Below are 19014 nucleotides of genomic sequence, written 5' to 3' on the forward strand. Positions count from 1 at the left end.
TTTATTGAAAATCAAACTGCTAAACAGGACCGTGGACACTTGTTTTGATCACAGGCTCCTGAGAATGTGTTATTTAAAACCATTTTATATTTTTTGTGTTTCTTGAATCTTTTGCTGATTTGTGCATTGTGTCACCATGGTAACGTTCTACCATTAGAGATACATGTAGAACACCCCCAACATGATGTAACTGCAAACTATTAATTCTGCAGTGTTGCTTCAGAAAAGCTCTAAAGGGAAAAAAGTTTGATTAAATACTTTGTGAATTGTGCTCACTTGTTAAAATGAATAAATCAATAAATGTGAGGACAAATATTTTATTAAAGTTCAGTGATCCTTAAATCCATTCGCAGCCTCGTTGTGGGGGGCAGAGGGCTGGGACAGGGTCAGCCTCAGCCCTGTGACTTGTCATGTGAGCTGGAAATGTCAATCATGTGCAAATATTTTGGGAGAGAACCAAAAAGCTGAGAACTTTTCAAAATTTGAGCTCATTTAGTTCAGATCAAAAACTAAACCCAGTGGATTCAAATCAATGACAGACTGATACTTTATTCATCTTTGGTAGGGAAAGTTAAGTGTTCAGTTTTCCGGATTTCCACCACACAAAGCACATTCAATAAATAAAATAAAGCTGATGAAGAATAATGAGTTTTACCATTTTTCCCCCACATTAAAACACAAATAAGAATCTTACTGTGCTGATGTATTAGTAATATCTGAAAAGAACAGAAACATTTACAAATATAACTGTGAGATATAATGGTTTATTATCTAGAATTGAATTATTCTTAGGGATTGGTTTGTTTATTGATATGTCTTCCTTTAATCCTCTGTCAGTGCCATTTATTTTCATGTTTTTTGGCTTTTTTTGCTGTTTTTTTGTTTTTTTAACTTAACAAAATTGCGTGTGTTTATGCATCTCCCCATTCACACTTTTTCTATACACCCTGAAATTGTCGGCATGCACAGGTCAAGGTCATTCTTGTAGAGCTCACATTAGTATAAAGGAACTGTTTATTCTCCATTCACACATACTTGTCTGTACCTATCTGTCCAATTATATCCATTCAGAAATTCAATAAAAGTCTGATGCCCTCTGTTGACAATGTGGAGAGGAAGCAGGCTCCAATCTATTCGTGCACTCCGGGCTGCATGTGTTTTTCTTTGGGGCTTATAAATAAACATTTCCCCAGATATGGATGCCTGCCACCGGGTGACCTTTTTATTACATCTGTTTTCTCTTTTTTGTCCCGTACATGGGAAAAGATGGCTGTATTATTATGTAAAATTATGCTTATGAAAACATAAGTTTGCCCCCTCTCCGTTGTTCACCTTCACCTGGTAAGCATGATTCAACTTTACTTTTTTCCTCACTGCAAAAGCACTTCTTATTGGAGCCAGGTGCGCAGCCACGTCCTTTCTTATAATGGCTCTAGTCAAACTTCTCAGAGCAGATCATAACATGTTCCCCAACTCTACAAAAAGGATGTAAACATAAAGTGTAGAATCATTTTCCGATGCAAAGATAGAGCACCTAATGAAAATAGAAAAAGGCAGCTGTTTCTCTGGCTCTGTTGAATATGAAAGGACTTGCATTCCACTCTCTTACACACACATGCGCATTGGATCTTTTGACAAGCCTATAGCAATACAAAAGAGCCGTATCAAAGCCTGAATACTGAGTGTGCATGGCTGCGGAGTAATGCGCCCAAACTGTAGCGAGTGCAGGGGTCAACGTGGAAAAGCAGCCCAAAAAGTGCCCTTGAATGTGGAATGGTGTCATGAATCATGTAGGAGACGGGGGCTGGAGAGAAAGAGAGAAAATCTACACTGGCTCTCACAATGGAGATACTTAGAAAAAACACAGCCAGCTCTGGTCAAGTTGCTGTGGCTGGTAGCAGAGTGTTATCCTGTGGGGCCAGTCGCTGTGAGGGTTAAAAAGAATGTCTGTCTGTAGATTCTGTTTGATGCATGGTAGTATTACAGTAGAATAAGTCCTCTGTCATTGGCTGAATGGGCTGGACTTCCTGTGACAAAGCCAAAGTATGAATAAACAGAGCTGTGTAAAAAGATAGCCCAATATCCAGACTACAGCATTACTTGTACAAAGTCTGGAGTGACTTTCTTTAACTGAATGTGATAATGTACTGATGTAGTGCACTGACGCACATGCACGCGCGCGCACGCCGTCTCAGTCCAGGTGATGCCTACCGCTCCATGCCGGGTTTTCATGCGTCCCTACGCTCAGACGGCTCGTGCAGACGGCAGCCTGTTCTCCGCTCGCTGCTCTGGCGCTGTTTACTGGAAGCCCCTCACCGCCGCTGCTTCCACCAAGTGTCTCAACCAGACTGTCTGCGAGCGGGATCTTCACTGAGCAACACGCGAGAATGAAACAAACTTTACGCACGCACACGTAGGGACAGAAGAAGGCATCGGCGCACGGGGAAGGGAGAACTGACCATTTTTCATTGACCAGAACAAAAATCTCCTCTCTTGTCCACATCCAGTCACTGTTTTTGGTCACTACTCTGCCGCTCCTCCGGAGCTGAAGGCACATTGCACTTGTACGGGAGAGTGTGTGGATGGAACGCCGCTAAGGTGCTCAGTTAACACGGACTTCTATCTTTTGAGTCTTGCCATGGAAGTGTTGGTCAGACGCGGGGAAACGTGTGGACTGCAAGGAGGACAAGACGACTAAGTACCCCCAAATTCTCAGACCGGTGTCCCACATCCGAGCAGGGATCATGCCTGATTCATACGCTCTCCGCTGCACTGGACTTCCCAACTGACTGTTTCTCTCTGAAATGTGCACTATTTCTTCAATTACATCTGAACTCGCTTTGGTTTCTCAACTTTCTTATACGGTAAGTTAAATTAACTTTTACTGATTACCACACACAAGTGACCTGTAACTTTTTGGTAGTCTATAATAACGGGATCAGTTGCAAATTAACAGTAGTAGCCCACATTGCATTGTAAACGACCACATTCTCACTAAATGCAATTAAATCCAGATTTAAGTTGATCTTAGGCGTGTTTGTAGTCTTTTAAAATTACCCGACCGGCAGCGTAGCTAATTGAAAAATGGTTAATCAAAACATAACCAGATGTGGATTGATATGTGCGGCTGCCGACTTTGGATGAATGGAAACTATTAAAAATCGTGTGTATGTGGGTAGCGAGGGAGAAAGCTACAGCGTATTGACGTGATGTGAACCAGAACATGTAAAGGGGCCAATTAACTGTTCTTTTTAAAGAATTTACAAGGCGCTCGAAGTTTTAAATGCACTGCTCGCTCTCCAAATGGAATTTTCTTCGGATCCATGCAGCGAAATCATTGAGACTCGAAAGCATTTTTGTTCTTTATTAAAGTAGCTCTCGGCGTATCGTGTTTAAGTAAAATCTAGTGCTCAGTATGCAATAATAAGTTTGTGCCATGGACTCATGTCCATCTTTACGCGGCACTGTAGAAATAGCCTGAATGAAACAGAACGATTGCGAAGAGTTAAAGTGCTAGCAAAATTAGATCCTTTTACCGGACATTTATTATTTAAGTCTAGCAATTCTGAAAGCATCTTGTCGAGAATGTGTTAAAGCGAGCAGCAATAGCAGCACTACCAGAAGTAGAGGCTTTACGCACAAGCCGCTTTACGGTATATGGTGTGCGTCCTCGTCTCCCTCTGACCCCGACGGTACAACACATGGCAAAGCAGCGGTGTTCGGTGATCGATCAGGGCGGCTAATGTAAATGTAGAACGTACTTTGGTATCTTATTTTAGAGCAGACACTCCCCAGGTTTTCATTGCGCTAAATCCTCTGATGCTTTTGTTACATTAGAAAGATTATTCTTCATTAAAGTGAAGAGTTATAGACACAACTGGGTGTCTATATCACATATACTAAGAAGACTATTAATCCAAGAGCAACGAGAAGCTTTTATCTCCCCTCACTATACATAACAAAGCATGCATTCACCTAAAACCCCATTGAAAAGCCCCTCTTGAAATTTAAAGCATGTAGTCAGTGTAAGCATTATGGTACCAGGACCCAAAAGCTAAATGAAACTACCATTTTATTTTGGGATAATCTGAGTTTTATTTGAACATGGTAGACATTTTGAAAGAGAGAAAAAATCCTGTTGCAGAGATGTATTAGCATATGAAAGTGGCCACAGGACTTCTTCAATAGGAGTCAGTGTATTTGCGACTTGATTTAAGCCCTGAGTAAAGGTTGTGTGAGCTTTGCCTCCCCTGTGACATCTTGTTTGTAAGATACAGGGCTACGCAGAAAATCTCTTATCTCCTAGTATGAAAGACCCCACACTGAAAACATGCACCTCCAGTATAACCAGAGGTCCAATTGTTATAACAGGTGTGCGTGCATTGTTTGTTAATTCTCACTTTTGAATGAAGTATCAAAGGACATTTTTTGTGAAGTTTGTCTATTGAAGTCTCTAAAAAGCCATTACAATTGTGACTGTACTTTTTTTTCGGGGTGGACTCATTTCGCTGGAAGTGCGTCCGGTTTCAAAGCGAACTGCAAGCTTCTTGATCTGCCAGAGTACTGAATTTCTTCTCTTTGCTTCATCTCAACAAGCAAATCAATACAGCACTATTCTATACAGCGTGTGGAATAGGGGAGATAGAGTGGGGCACTGCGTACATGTATCACTCCATTCTCAACTCTTGATATCACACTCTGGCAGCACATGGGACTCTTAAGATAGTGAGTGTGAATGACTGAGAAGGTGTGAACACATCAAAATTTGTGATATTACTGACTGTTGCTTCATATTTTCCTCCTTCTCCAGCAGTGAGCCCAGGCACAGACTAGACAACACAGCGGGATTGTTAATTAGCCTATTTTAAATAATACAAAAAGTGCTGCTACATTTTCTTTTGTGTGAAGGTGCCATAGCGGCGTACTGCCATGTTGCTCTGTGTATGGCGGGGTCTGGGGCGCTGATAGCAGTCTGTTGTCTTTGTGTTGAGCTGCGATTCCATATGACTGGTGTAAAGGTTGTGATGTGACTCAAAGGATTGTATTGTTTGAGCCTGTACTAAACCAAAAAGGGGCTGTGCTGGGCTTTCTTCTCTGAGTACTACTGTCTTTGTAGGATCAATATGTAATTCATACAGTAGTGTGCTAGCTTATTCATGCTAGTGAAAGGGGTGCGTATGGACTAGGACGTGGGACTGCACTGTACTGTGGAGGCGATTAAACGTACATTCCATAGCTTATTTGCCGTGTAAATTGTTTCTTGTTGTTTTCAGATGTAATCTGTTGTGTCGCTAAAGCAGTTACATGGAGCCATACTGTGCAGATAAGTGCACACTGTTTAAGGGACTAAACAAGGCATACATTTTATGTAGGCTAACATGCAGGCAGTGGTGGCCCACTATACCTACTCTTTTATAACTAATTTTATTTTACGATTAGTAATTATAGGGAAAAAAAGAAAGAAAAACTGTGCGCGGTGTGTTCTCTTCCCTTCCATTTTGTAGAACATTTGTTTCCACTTGCCAAAGGCCCTGGTGCAGCAGGGGACTCGGTGCCCCTGAAATGGCAGGTGAAATGGCAGGTGAAACTTTCTGCTTGCCTAAATAATTTTCGAGAAGCAAATTACACGGCAAGGACACAGGCGGAGGGGAGGAAGGGTCAATTCAAACTCTTGTGACAAGGAACAACATGGATATTAGGCGATGGCTCTCGTGTAGCTCTCTGCTGCGTTTAAGTGGCAGCTCCACTGAGCTTATCTGGCATCTCTTTTCCATTGCCTCATTCAATTCATTTGCCTCGAAAAAAAGGCGATGGGAAAAGCAAGTGCAAAGTGCAGAACTTGGTTGTAAAAGTGCTTTGGCCTGGTTATAAAATAACTGAGTGTGTAACATGTTAGCCTGCTTTCTGATTGCACGTTGAGTATTCACGTCACACACTGAGTGTGTCCTACATGGTGTGAGCATACTGCTAATGAAATGTACAGTACAAAAATTGCTTTTTTGACTCAAATAAATAAATACAAATATTCCGTACATATAAAAATTGTTTCTCTCAGATAACTTCTTTTTTTTTTGTGCACACACTTCATGTGCGTTGTGTTGTGGATCCAATGTTTTTCAAATGTAATTTAAACTATAGGCACACACTCACACATCGACCGTGCCTTTTGTTGCCCTATACATGAGCATGTCTGGTTCTGATCAGTGCACAGCTGCAACACTATAGTAGAAAATATTCAATTTGTGTGTGACAGAGGAGAACCTGGACGAGCGGCTCTGAGCAAACAGCACTTATTGCGGCAGTGCCTTAGCAGGGAGAGCGAGGCCTGTCTTGTGCACAGGCAGCAGCAGCAGCAGAAGAAGAAGGGGGATCTGCGTACGTCTGCCAGGGGAAGCACTCACGTCTCGCCTGGATTATAGCAGCGCGCTGCACATTCACACTTAAAAGCCCCTTCTCTAACAAGGCACGCCTGTTATTTAGGCATGGAGGGCAAACAAACCACAGTATGGCCCCAACATACAGCCAGGCGCTATGGTCAGCGGGAAACTGAAACGGATGATTCTGTTTCATTTTTTAAATTACGTATTGAGAATTAATACCAAAAACTAAGATATAATGGAAACACATTGATTTCTTTTTAAAAAAATAAATAAATAAAAAATCAGTTGAATGTGTTGTGGGATTTTGAATGTGTAGATGTAGTTGTACAGTCAGTTTATCCCATTTAAGAATGTACAAAATAATACAAGCATTACACAAACATTTAGATTTTCATAGCCTCATAAACTTATCGTTAAGCGATAAGAGACAGTGATGCTAATCTGTAGTGATTCCCCTCAAAAGTCTGTCATATGCATTCCATATGACACAGTCAGTATATTCTGGGCTATTTCTCCTCTTAGTTCAATTGGCTTGGTGCAGCCCTGTAACTCACTTTCTATTGTACAGCATTTAGTTGGGAGTGTGAAAGCTTTGTTCTTGCAATGCTGCTGCCAAGTCAGATGGAGTTGAGCGTCTGGTCTGGGACTTTCAGAGGAATATCACAGGCATGGGAAGTCGCTAAAAAACCAAGCTAATCAACAAAATAATTGTCTGTTGAGTTGCTGGCATTCCGCAGACATCAAACATGGGCGCCGTTTGAAAAAACAATCAAATTATCTCTTAATGATAGTTCACGCTGACAGACTTTGACTTTGGGGTTTTGTCGAACAGAGATCTCGTTGGTGTAAGTTTGTGGCGGTGTGTAAAGCGGCTGTAGATTGTTATAATTTACATACAAATCCATCATCACCTGTAATGAAAAACAATTGACTATACTATGTGGGTCTTGGCACAGAAACAGAGGAGTGTATTAGTCTATTACGTTCCTGCAGTGACTGGTGAATCATGCTGCTTTTATCTGAGCTCTAACCTCCATGTGTGGTCTTCCAAAAATGTTTCCTAAAGTTTGGAGTCCTTATGTGTTCCCTCTCCCTGGCTGCCCCCTCCTCCCCCCTCGCTCCTCTCTCTGCGTAGATAATGTCTCCGCAAATGATTTAACTGCCCTCGTTGAAGCTCCTTCCAGTAATTGTAGCAGAGACTTGGTGCTTTACAGGAAAACAATAGTGGTATTATCAGATCTGTAGCACTCCAGAGAAATTCTGCTAAGACACGGCACAGTGTGGACACTTTGATGGGCTGTGAGAAACACAACGAAAACAGGTTTGCTTTCAAATGACATTTGGCTCAAAGAGTTGCATGCCAGACCTCTTTGCATGTCTATTTACATTGTGCATAATGGTTGAGCAGTTTTGAGAGCATGTGCAAAAAAACATAAAAGCTCAGTAATTACTGAGAATTGTGTTTTGTCAGTGGTGGATTTCCTTGCAGCAATAAGGCCATAAACCAATATCTATTATAGAAGAATTTATTGCGATGCATCTATAAAATATTTGACCCCGCGCTGGCTGAGCGTTGTTCATGCCAAAACACGTTTTTGTTTTTGTCGTCCTTGTTTGGTACTGGATTGCGGTTGTCTGAGGTGGCCCGAGGAAGAGCTGTTTCTGACAGAGATGCATTGTTCGAGTCTTCCAATAAGCTCTGCTCTGAGTGGCTCCATGTGTGGAGCTCCTCTTGTCTCCAGTGTGGGGCTACAGTGTCTACAGTGTCTGGGGCTAGCATTAGCACAGGGACTGTCCCTGCTGCACCTGCTACACCTGCCGGCTCTGTGCGTGAGCGAGCCCTTCTCTGCCCATGGAAGCATCACTCTAGAGCTCGTGACAAGCCACAGGCAGCGTTTGGCGCAGGTCAACTGCACAAGAGCTGCTCGGGAAAACATTTTGGAAATGTCAGATAGAAGGAGATGTTAAAAATGTGGGTCTGCAGGCTCAGTGTGATTTTGAATGTCACGAGTACACAGCATTAGATGTTGTGGCTGCTGTATTTGAAGTTTGTAATGCAGGTGCATTTAAGTGAACTATTCTTCATTAGTCCTTTGCTTCACTGTGGGGAAAGACTGTATTGTTATGGAAAGCAATATTTTAGCCCACACCTGTTGTGTAGACCAGACAGTGGTTTATTTTAAACCAAATACAAGGCCATATGCCTGCGAAACGTGCTGGACAGGGGTGTGTGTGTGTGTGTGTGTGCATGTGCGTGTGTGCGTGTGCGTGTGCGTGTGTGTGTGTGCGTGTGTGTGTGTGCGTGCGTGCGTGTGTGTGTGTGTTTGTGTATGTATGTGTGTGTGTGTGTGTGTGAGCTATGATTCCACATAGTGTAGATTAATGCAGGGGAAGATTGAGCGACAGTGGCCACTGACTCTCCTTACAGCTCTGATTGTACAGCTGTGCCAGGCCTGGCAGTCGCTACCGCCTTTTGGATCCAACTCCTCCTCCACTCCAATGAGCGGAGTTAAGAAATGAGTATTTTAAATACAGCTCATAAGTCACTGCTTATGCCAGCAACATGTCAAATTATTCACTTGTATATGCTAAAAATCCAACTGCTGAAAATTGTCATGTTTGTGTTGCCAATTTTTCATGTATAAAGGAGCTAGCATGTACCCGTACAGGAGTGCGCAGGTCAGCATGTGTCATTCAGATTTTGCTCATTTATTCTCAGATTTATGTGGCCACCAACCTAACCCACAGAGAAGCAGGTTTCTCTCCACGGTTTCCTGCAGTATGCTTCTCCTTTGGTGTGGCCTATTCTTATGGTAATATAACTTGGGTTAGATTGTCATCAGAAATGTCAATAAGATTTGTGTATTGTCGTATTTGTACCTAAAAGTGGGTTAAAACAGAATATGGTAGCTTTAAAGCATCTGTATTTTTATGGAACAAACAAATCCTTTAAAATCAAATATTTTAGTCAGGACCTTGTAATTATTCATAATTTTGTTTGGGTTTTGGAGCTCATAAACCTCCCCCGAAATCTGTAATTGCATTTGAATTGCAAAATATAAAAAGAAAAAAATGTTTTCGAAAATTATTTTGCACCAAACTCATCTTATTGGAATATTTTTATTCAGATGAAAATGAAACTTGGAAACATTTGGTAAATTGAATATAACATTAGCTAACATTATAAAAATGTTACTATTTTTAGATTTTATCTCCACTGGTGAAAAAAGCAAGTAGAAGTGTGTATGTCTTGTACAAATTGCTCAGTGATAAATGATCATAAAGGAAAATGACAGATAACAGTGAGAGGTGTGGATTCTCGAGCATTGGTTCTATAGAGCGCAGTGCGTTCAGTTGTAGCCTCTGCTGTTCTGCCTCTGCATGTGTAGTGTGTTTGTGGTGCTCGCTGGTGCGTGTGTGGACAGAGGCAAAGAGGACACAGTGTAGCTGCATGGACCAGAGACACTGGTCATCAAGTCTGAGCTGATTACTGCTGGTCTGGAATGAAGGGACAGGATGCAACTCCAATTAATTATTCTACGGAACGACCACACATGGGACTGGGACAATTTAGGCAAAACATGCTCGCTTACCTGAAATGACCCACACTTCTGCCTTTTATTACGGCTGGGCAATACCAGTGACTTTTGTTTTGATCCAATGCCCAGTAAATGGTTTGGAATACAACATAATGTCAATCCAGTACTAATGAGTTTTGTATTAAAAATTAATTGCATTGTAACTACTCTAGTATAAAAAAACAGATCAAAAATCAAAATAAAAAAAAAATATCACAATGCTTAATAATTTATATTTTTGCATGGGAATGTATTGATATACTGAAATTAATTCATCCATCACTGCCTATAATTTTAGATTTTTAAAAGACTATTTTGAAGTTTTGCCAAAGTAGATATTTTGTGCCCAGACTATGTGTGTAATGAAGCTTTCACAATCCAATTCATACAACTAGGGCATGCAGTAATAGCCTCAGACAAGCACTAATTAACACAGGGGATGAGTCGTAAAAGGGAAAAAGTTGACAGACTAAAACATCTCCACATGGCTGGAGATACACTACAGTTTTCGGTTTATTATGGGATGTGGTGGAGTGTATGATTGTACTTCAAATACATACAAAGAGTCATTTTTATCTGTTACATTTTTATATTCAGTTCAAGTTTGAACCAGATTAGATATTTCCTTTTTTTTTGTTTTCGTTTTAGTGTTACACAGTAATTATATGGCATATGTTCTATATCCTGCAGGAAAATATTCTTGGTAAAATAAAAAATATATATAAAAAAAGCATAATAATTGCGAGGTAGAAGCAGTAACATCATCACTGTAATTGATGGTCCAATTAACTGCATATTACGTATATTTTGGCTGTCTTGTTTGACGATCTAATTAAAACTGCCTTCTTTGCTGTTGATAATTTCACAGAAGCCATCAAAAGTGAACATGATATTTCCTGTATATTGGATTGTCGAATTTCAAGTCCTTCCATTTTAAGATTACATCAGGACAATATTATCACTTTTTCCTTTTTGTTTCTGACTGCTCCCCGTCTTCACTGGAGAGAATCCTTCTCCAGCAAGAGCTCATGTCAAAGCCTATCTTTTCCTTCTCTGACATCTCACACTCACTTCTTATTCATAGCCACTCTTTTACTTTTCTCATTATTTTCATAACGTAGCAGTCGCAATTACACTTTAGCGGATTACCTATGCAGAGATGTGGAGATTAGGATGATTGCTTTATACTTGCTCTAGTTCAAAAGTGTGACCTGTAAGTCTATACGCTTTCAGGTTGGAAGTGAACAAAATTGGTCAACCTTTTCCGGGTTTGTTTGGGAATTTGAATCCCTTTGGTATTCAAAACAGGGGCCCGTAGAACAGCCAGATAATTTACCGCTGAATGTTTTATCTCAGACAGGTTTTGACAGTTGCTCCTATCTGCGTCTCTCCTTGTGTCTTTTAGATTCTTTGACTTTGGTCCAGGGATGAGGAGAGAGAGAAGGAGAGAAGCTAGCCCAGTTTGCCCCCCTGCCCGTCTGTCTCTCCTTCCTTTTGTTATCGCCAAAGAGCAAACACATATTAAACATACACAAGGTGGCGGAGCGGCGATTGCCCTATCTGCCGTCCTGCTGTGGGTGGCAGGGGGTGATAACGTAAGCCACCAGAACATTTCCATATTTTTTAATCATCGGCCCAATGCTGGACACATTCTTGTAAAATAATACTTTTGTGGAGGAAGACATTCGCCAAATAAGTGTCATTGTTTTTGCCATAGCAGAGCTCGTGGATTAGGGCTGGGTATTTGCAGCAACCTGCCAGTACATTATGTCTGACTACGCCGAATACTATTGGGGTTGTCAAAATAAATGTATACCCAGATACTAATCAATAATAAAAGTAGAAACATTCATTCATTCATTGATACTGAAAAAAAAAAATCACATAATCGGGAAAAGTTGGACATTCCCAAAAAGTGTTTGAATGGGTTCAACTACAATGCAACAAAAAATGTATTTCAGTTGAACATTTATTTATTCTTTTTTTTTTTTTTTTTTAAGTTTTACCCTACCTTCTGCAATTACAAAATTATATTAAATCATTATTATTTTTTTTAACATTTCCAATTTGTATGTCCTTTTACGATATAATGTGAAATTGTGTGCATTTTTACACCGTAAGCCCCTCCATAGTGTGACTGTGTAACTAGTTTTGACATTGCACTCGGTTGTGTAGCAAACCAAGCCTCCTGCTACTGTAATCAGCCTCACCTCCTACGCCAGTGTTTCCTCAGTTCTCAAACAGTGTACAGTAAAGAGCTGATATTTTTCTAATAACCATATCCCAAGAGGAAGTAGAAGTTTGTAAAGTAATCCACAAAGTTTTGGGACATTTGTGAGACTTCTTGTATTCCTCACTCCCCAAGTAGCTGCTGGGCTGACAGTGAGATCCTACACCATGTTTAGTTATTAAAGCAGGGGGGAAGGAGTGGGCCAATCTGAGCTTGTTTGCATCACAATCCCCCTCACTGTGCTGATGTTATGCTAATGAACAGTGCGGGGAAGAAGGCGCAGCCCCAAAACTGTCCTCTCTCTTTCACAGCGAGAGGTGGAGAGAGGCCAGGCTACAGTGACACCCAAACCACACAAGGAAATCTAATGATACAGCCTCAGCGTTAAAAGCAACTTAAATTAGTCCAGTTTGTCACAATAGTGTGGATGTGTGTGCTATTAAAAGCTTGCCTTTTTAGCCCTCTTTGTAAGCATTGACTCTTTGTGCAGTCATGGTTGCGTGCCGTTGAGTATGTCTTATTTATCCCTGTAACACTTTAGAATAACTGATACTATTAAGGTGATTTAGCCTAAGGTAAGGCTAGACTTTATTGATCCACAAAGGAAATTACTTCGTCACAGTCGCTCAGTAGCATAGATAATAAAACATCTGTAAACTCAAGCCTTGTTTAAACCCTTGGGTAAAAATGAATAAATAAAATAAAATTGGCTAATCTTTAAGAATGTGATTTTTTTTTTTTTTTCTAGTTTTACGTTACAGCTAAAACGATTAAACAGAACAATCATGACTAGTCAATTATTTAATTAATCTAAGTCATATTTTCATAATTGTAATATATAAACAATTTCAATTTATTCAAAGTACACTCTAGAAACCTTCAGTAAGAAAATACTCACGTTCTTGTAATATAATACTCTTGTTAATATTCAATAGAAATAATCGTCTCAATTAATGGGAAAAAAAATAAAATAATCACGGGCTGCTTGACTTCTAAAATAATTGTTGGTTGCAGCCCTATTGCACATTTATTAACTCTTTACTTTGTGGTGTTATTTTTAAATGTCACGAAAATGATCCTTCTTTCAAAAGGCCGATCTACCTTCATTAGCATTAACTAAGCGTCACCTGTCAGGACACCGAGTGAACATTTAGACTGGCATGTGATTGCACTGAGCCACGACTACACCCACCTCCTTTGTGTGCCCCTGACGCTGTAGTTTGACATGCAGCGTCTCCGTCTGACAAAGGCATCCGTACCATCTTATAGATTGAAAATAGACGCAACATCACTGGAATAGGAATGTGCTTGGGTAACAGAGGATACAGCTGTGCCTCTCTGCAGTAAGGATGAGGTCCTAAATGCTGTTTGCTATTTCGGTCCATGCTGAGATTATGTGGTCTGTCTTATTTTGGTTGTTTTGTTGCTTCAAGCCGCAAAAAGGTTAAAAGCCCCAATTAGTCACCGAGCCAAGGTCACCACATAATGCACAATGCCTCTAATCTGCGAAGATTTTCACCCTTGAAAAGTTTAAATATCTGTAATGTTCCAGAAGTGCACCGCAGATGTTTTCAGAGTCTTAGAATATTTATACAAGAATTTAGAAAGCTTCTTCGTACAAGTCTTCTTTGATAGTTACCTTGAACAAATGTGTACATATGAAAAAGCAGCATTAAAGCTGTGGAATGGTAAATCCACGTAAAAGCTGTCATTAAGCCTTTACTTTACTGTCACAAAGCAGACCTGTCGAGGAACAAGTCAAAGCATACACGAGATTTCAAAGCTTTTCCGGTTTTGAGTACTGCACTCTTAAATTTCTTTTGCGAATATTCAACCTGAAAATTTTGCATATTTGTCAATGGATTTCCGAAACATACACATTCTGTCACATATTTTTTCTTCATATTTGAGCGAAATGTAGTTTGCAGTACCAATATGTTGTATCCTACTGAGATCAAAATAGGTTTGCTGTGTACACTGGAAAAAAACAATATCTAGGTAAGTTAAAATGACTTAAATTAGGAACATTATACTTTATTTGAGGAAATTCAAGTAAAATTATATACCAATGGAATAAATAACAAGCAACATTTGATTTTGTTTATTATTTTAAGTGCAAAGAGTTGTTGTTTTTTTTATCTTAAGTGTAGCAAAATGTATTTTCATATTTTAAGTACAAAACGTCTTATTCCCCTGGCAGATAATTTTACTTGTCAAGTGAAATTTACTCAAATCATGATACTCTTAATTCAAGTCATCTTAACTTGACCAGATTTTGTTTTTTGCAGTGTACCATGTGCGTAATGCTTTTTTTTGTTCCATAACTGCTGGTAGGGCGTGGTTAGCATGTTAGTTGTTGTTGTACCTTTACCAGGACAGTGAAAATACGCTCTGGTTTTGTTTTTTCTGAAAGTTGTGAAAGAAGAGACAATAATTAGATATGATTAGGATTATCATAATTAAGGAATATCTTTGGACCACTGCAAACCATTTCAAATGAACTAGATTTTTTTTTTTACTTTTTTAAGACAGTAAAAATCAGGTAGCTTACAGTGGATTTAACCAGCGTTTCAGTAATATCTTTAGTTCCATTTTTGTCCCAGTAACAAAAACACCATTCTGTATAGTATATACTTGGTGAGTGCATGTCTAATAGATCATAGAAATGTTCTTTTGGCTGTTGAGTGGCAGTTTTTATTACGGACCAAACCAAAGCTGCGCCCCATTCAACGAATAACTTCCTCTTTTCTAAACAAATGTGATGTTGGACTAGCACCAGAATACAAATGCTATTGTTACGCACAAACTACAGTGACCGCAGAGCTCTGACCCCAGTTGATTCTTGTTCAAACAAGTTTAAATTTGACATATTTAGTTTCACCCTGTTGCCGTGACAACTGGACATGCACAGCTGTTTATGTTTTGGTCTCTGCTTGTTTGACTTCATTACATTAGTTTTACTCGAATGACAAAATTGTTGTTATAACAGTTTGGGGCTGCTCCAAAGCGAGTTTTGTAAAGTGTGCAATTGCCGATATAATGATCTGTCCAGGATAACACATACTTATTTTATGGTGCCACTAATATAATGTATTCCCTGTAGCGACAACCCTTCAAAGCATTTCTGTGCACATGCTAATTGGTGTGGCAGAGTGAACATGGGGGAGTATCCATTACACACTGCATAGGCTGAATCCCAAGGTGAATAATACTATGTCAAGGGCTTCTTGGGTCTTGATTGGCACCCACTATCACTGTAAGATGCCCATATAATAGCAGGGCTCCTATTCCTGACCTTCCTATTTATCTTGCTGTATTAATGTCAGCCCATTAATTCCTAAGCGGAGGAACATTTGGCAAAGACACCGTTTAACAGTCCTGGCTGCATTCTTATCTCCAACTGGCCTGAAAGGAATAGTTTTGTGCTATCAGCAAGTGGAAATGACATTTTGAAATTTCATTCGAGATAATCCACTTCACTCCCCCAGAATAACATCAAAATTACAAGTACAAATGTATGGAACCTGTATTAAAACTTTGTCACGGTGGCAAATCATTTGGCTATAATCCATACGGGCAGACAGGTGTAGATATCTTTAGCTGTAATAGGATTTGGTTGCACTGCTAACGTGATTATAGCAATATAGATTCAATGTATTTTCGAAGGGCAGTGTATCACTCGGTGCACTGGGAGATGTTGAAAAATGAGTATAATAAAACATTTTTAAATTAACGTTTTCAAATTAGGACACAATCCAAGAAGCGTCTGGGATCTTATATCTTTCGTACAGGGAGTTTCCCCACAACACTTCCATTTTAGTTCCCATAAATGTATTGATGAAGCCTAGTGTTCCAGGGCTCATGATTGCTTTAAATAGTAGCCCTATGTCCGGACCAGTGGGGAGTAGTCTAATCGATTAATTGAGTGCCTCATAAAAATGATAAATGGTGCAAACAGTAAGAGCTATAACCATGACGAAGTGCACGCTCATGTCACACTCTCAGCCCTGCCTCTTACGTGAATCTCAAATACATGAATGAATTGTTTATTTCTTTGGACTAAATTTGTGTGTAGTTAAAATGAACACTCAGGAAATGAATTATAATAAATCAAAGTATAAAAGCAAGCACAGTGTGATGTAATTGAGTGTAATGTAAAAAGTTTATCTGGAATAAATAGAAATAATAATGGCCTGAATATACTGAAACTACCGAACTGAAACTAATTTTTGTGCCAATTTAAGATTTTATAGTAGTTTTTCCTTCTAGTACACAAATGTCGGGCATGTAGTTTTGAGAAATTGAGTATATTTGTATCCTCTCACTGTAGTATTTGTCATCTCTGTGCTGTATATTATGAAGAATAATATTACAACATGTATTTATTTTTTATTTTTTTTGCAAAAGATTAATGTTAAACTGTTGACTGTCCTGAAAATCCAGGATTAAAAACATCCAATAATTGTTTTTTAAACCTTGTACTATTACCATCCACCTGTTTCCCAAGCCCCTGTGTACTATTAATCTTGTCCCCATTCCTCCTGTCGTTCGTGTCTAGCCGGGCTGTTCTGTGTGTGTGTGCCCTGGTATTCCTCTGGCTGGGGTCAGGGACTGTGTTTGGGGCACCCATGTCACGGTGTTTAGTTGGGTGTCATTCAGCTCCTCTCAGGCTGGTGCCTCTCTCAATCATCCCGCGGGTGGAGAGGTCAGCGTCTGATTCGTCCCTGCCCCATATCTGGCTCAGCGGGGGTCTGCGCTCATCCCATCTCAGGACCAATCTCCACAGCCCCCACCCCCCTCCGCTCGCCAAATTTTCTGATTTACGCTTGCAAATTGTACATCTTCAGCACTGTCAAAGCGCGGAGCAACAATCTCTTTTGGGAATATATTTCTTCCACGGCTAAGCTTGTGTGTTCTGACACTGAGCTGTGCGTCCCCAGGTACTTCAGTTTTTCTCTCAAAATGGCGAAGAGAAACATGGATAAGAGGAGGCTTATACTGTAGTACTGTACACATGAATTCATGTATGAGGCTGTTGTCCAAAAGCCCAATAGAAACCAAATGTGATTCAATCTCCTCAACATAAGGATTTCAGTTGTATGGTAAAACGAGGAAAGTCAAAACAAGAAATAGAACAACTATTAGACCAAAACTAAGCTTTTTGTTTGATATGCCTGATTACCATGGAGTCCAGTTTTGAATATAAAACTTTTTTTAATCATGTATATATTGTATTATTTCTTTTTTTATGTTTATTCATTCATGTTATGTTTTCATTTACTTTTATGCTTATTTTTTGCATATAAACTCTTATGAAGAACGCATACACTCTTTTTTTTTTTTTTTTATTTCGGCTTTTTTAATGTTAAATTTGGCTTATTACATTATCTGCTTAGTTTATACTTATGACATGTTTTTATTTATATATTGTTATGGTTTTACTTTTAATTAGGACATTTTAATACTTATCTTGAACATAGAGGTCGACAGATATGTTTTTGTTTTGTTTTTTTTCATGACAGATGCCGATAATGAGTGTTTGCACAGGCAATATGGGGCAATATGTAGAGCCAATTTGGATTATTTTCCCGAAGTCATGTAATTTCAATTTACTCCAAACAAACCTGCAATCCCTTTTTTAAACATAAACCTTCAAGAGAGCTGTGTAGTGTAGTTATTTCTTTGTAGAAAACAAAGCTTTGTGTGAAAATACTTAAGATTTAAAGCTGATATGTTAAAAAGTGCAAATATCGGCTCGATGTATCAGCCAACTGCTGTATCCGCCAACTGTCTATCTCTACTTGACAGACTTTTTCCTTTGTTGTCTAGACACACAGCAGGACTTTACAGTGTACATATAGCTTTACATTTGTGTCTGTGGCCAAACTTCCCCTTCCTGTGCATTCCTGTGATGTGCCATGACAATTAACATCCCTTGTCTTTCCCCAGATTTGTTGAATACTTTCGGGGCTAATTCATGGGTCAACCAAGTCTTAAAAGCTGTCAATCTTTTATTGTTATGCGTGGCCCTCCCCCCGCTGAAGTTCTGACCCCCCTGTTTCTCCCGCCTTTTCCCATTCTCTTGAGACCTCATTTTTGGAGAATGGGCCTGTTCTTCCATGCTCTTCTTAACAGCCAGGGAGGGACATGGAAAAGCTTTGTCTGAAGAAGTTGTCCATTGTCTTACATCTGCCACTTGTTTTGAGCCCCCCCGCTGTATTCAAATTTCCCAACTGTCCTGTTCAATCAAGCCACATCCCCTTCTGTCTAATAACCGCTCTCCTCCCTTAAAAAGTTTGTCTTTTGAGGAGAACCAACTGGGCGCACGCAATTCAGAATTTTCCTCATAAGTGTTGCATCGTGCGGTACATATATCAAGCCTGCATATGGTGAAAGCCTGTGGGCGCATGCTCCTGTGGCTTCTCCATTTCTGCGAGTGCTTAAACATCTGTCTGAACCCACTTTGTATTTAGCCCCAACAGTGTGACGCCTGTTAAGTTTTTCAGCAATCTGTGCTTAACAATCAGTAAACAGAGCCCAGATTTGAGTTGTTTGGTAAAAATAGCTTCAACCATGAGGCGTGTTGACAATAATTTTGTGCATAGTCTGTGCGTCCACAATAAAGAAATGTATGAAGAAAAAAAAATGGAATCTAATTTTGTTCAAGTAAGTTAAAGGTGCACTATGTGGGTCCGTCACCTGCTTGTTTCTATGGACATGGCATTGCTCTGCTTGGAATGTTCCACAGTATGACATTAAATCACATGACCATAAATTTTTTTACATGTACTATTAGAGCTCAAAAATACCTAAAAAAAACAAGCAT

General features: G+C 39.6%; 1 protein-coding gene across 1 annotated transcript in view; it reads left to right on the forward strand.

The window, feature by feature from the left end:
• Window positions 1–2354: 2354 nt before the first annotated feature.
• Window positions 2355–19014, forward strand: part of adgrl2a (adhesion G protein-coupled receptor L2a) — a 112603-nt gene continuing 95943 nt past the window's right edge. The window contains exon 1 of the mRNA XM_055164668.1: window positions 2355–2864. The gene's annotated coding sequence lies outside the window, so the exon portion shown is untranslated. The remainder of the gene's footprint in view (window positions 2865–19014) is intronic.

Source organism: Boleophthalmus pectinirostris, unplaced genomic scaffold (assembly GCF_026225935.1).
Source record: "Boleophthalmus pectinirostris isolate CB_2022bp ecotype Guang Dong unplaced genomic scaffold, ASM2622593v1 HiC_scaffold_7, whole genome shotgun sequence".
Classification (NCBI taxonomy): Eukaryota; Metazoa; Chordata; class Actinopteri; order Gobiiformes; family Gobiidae; genus Boleophthalmus; species Boleophthalmus pectinirostris.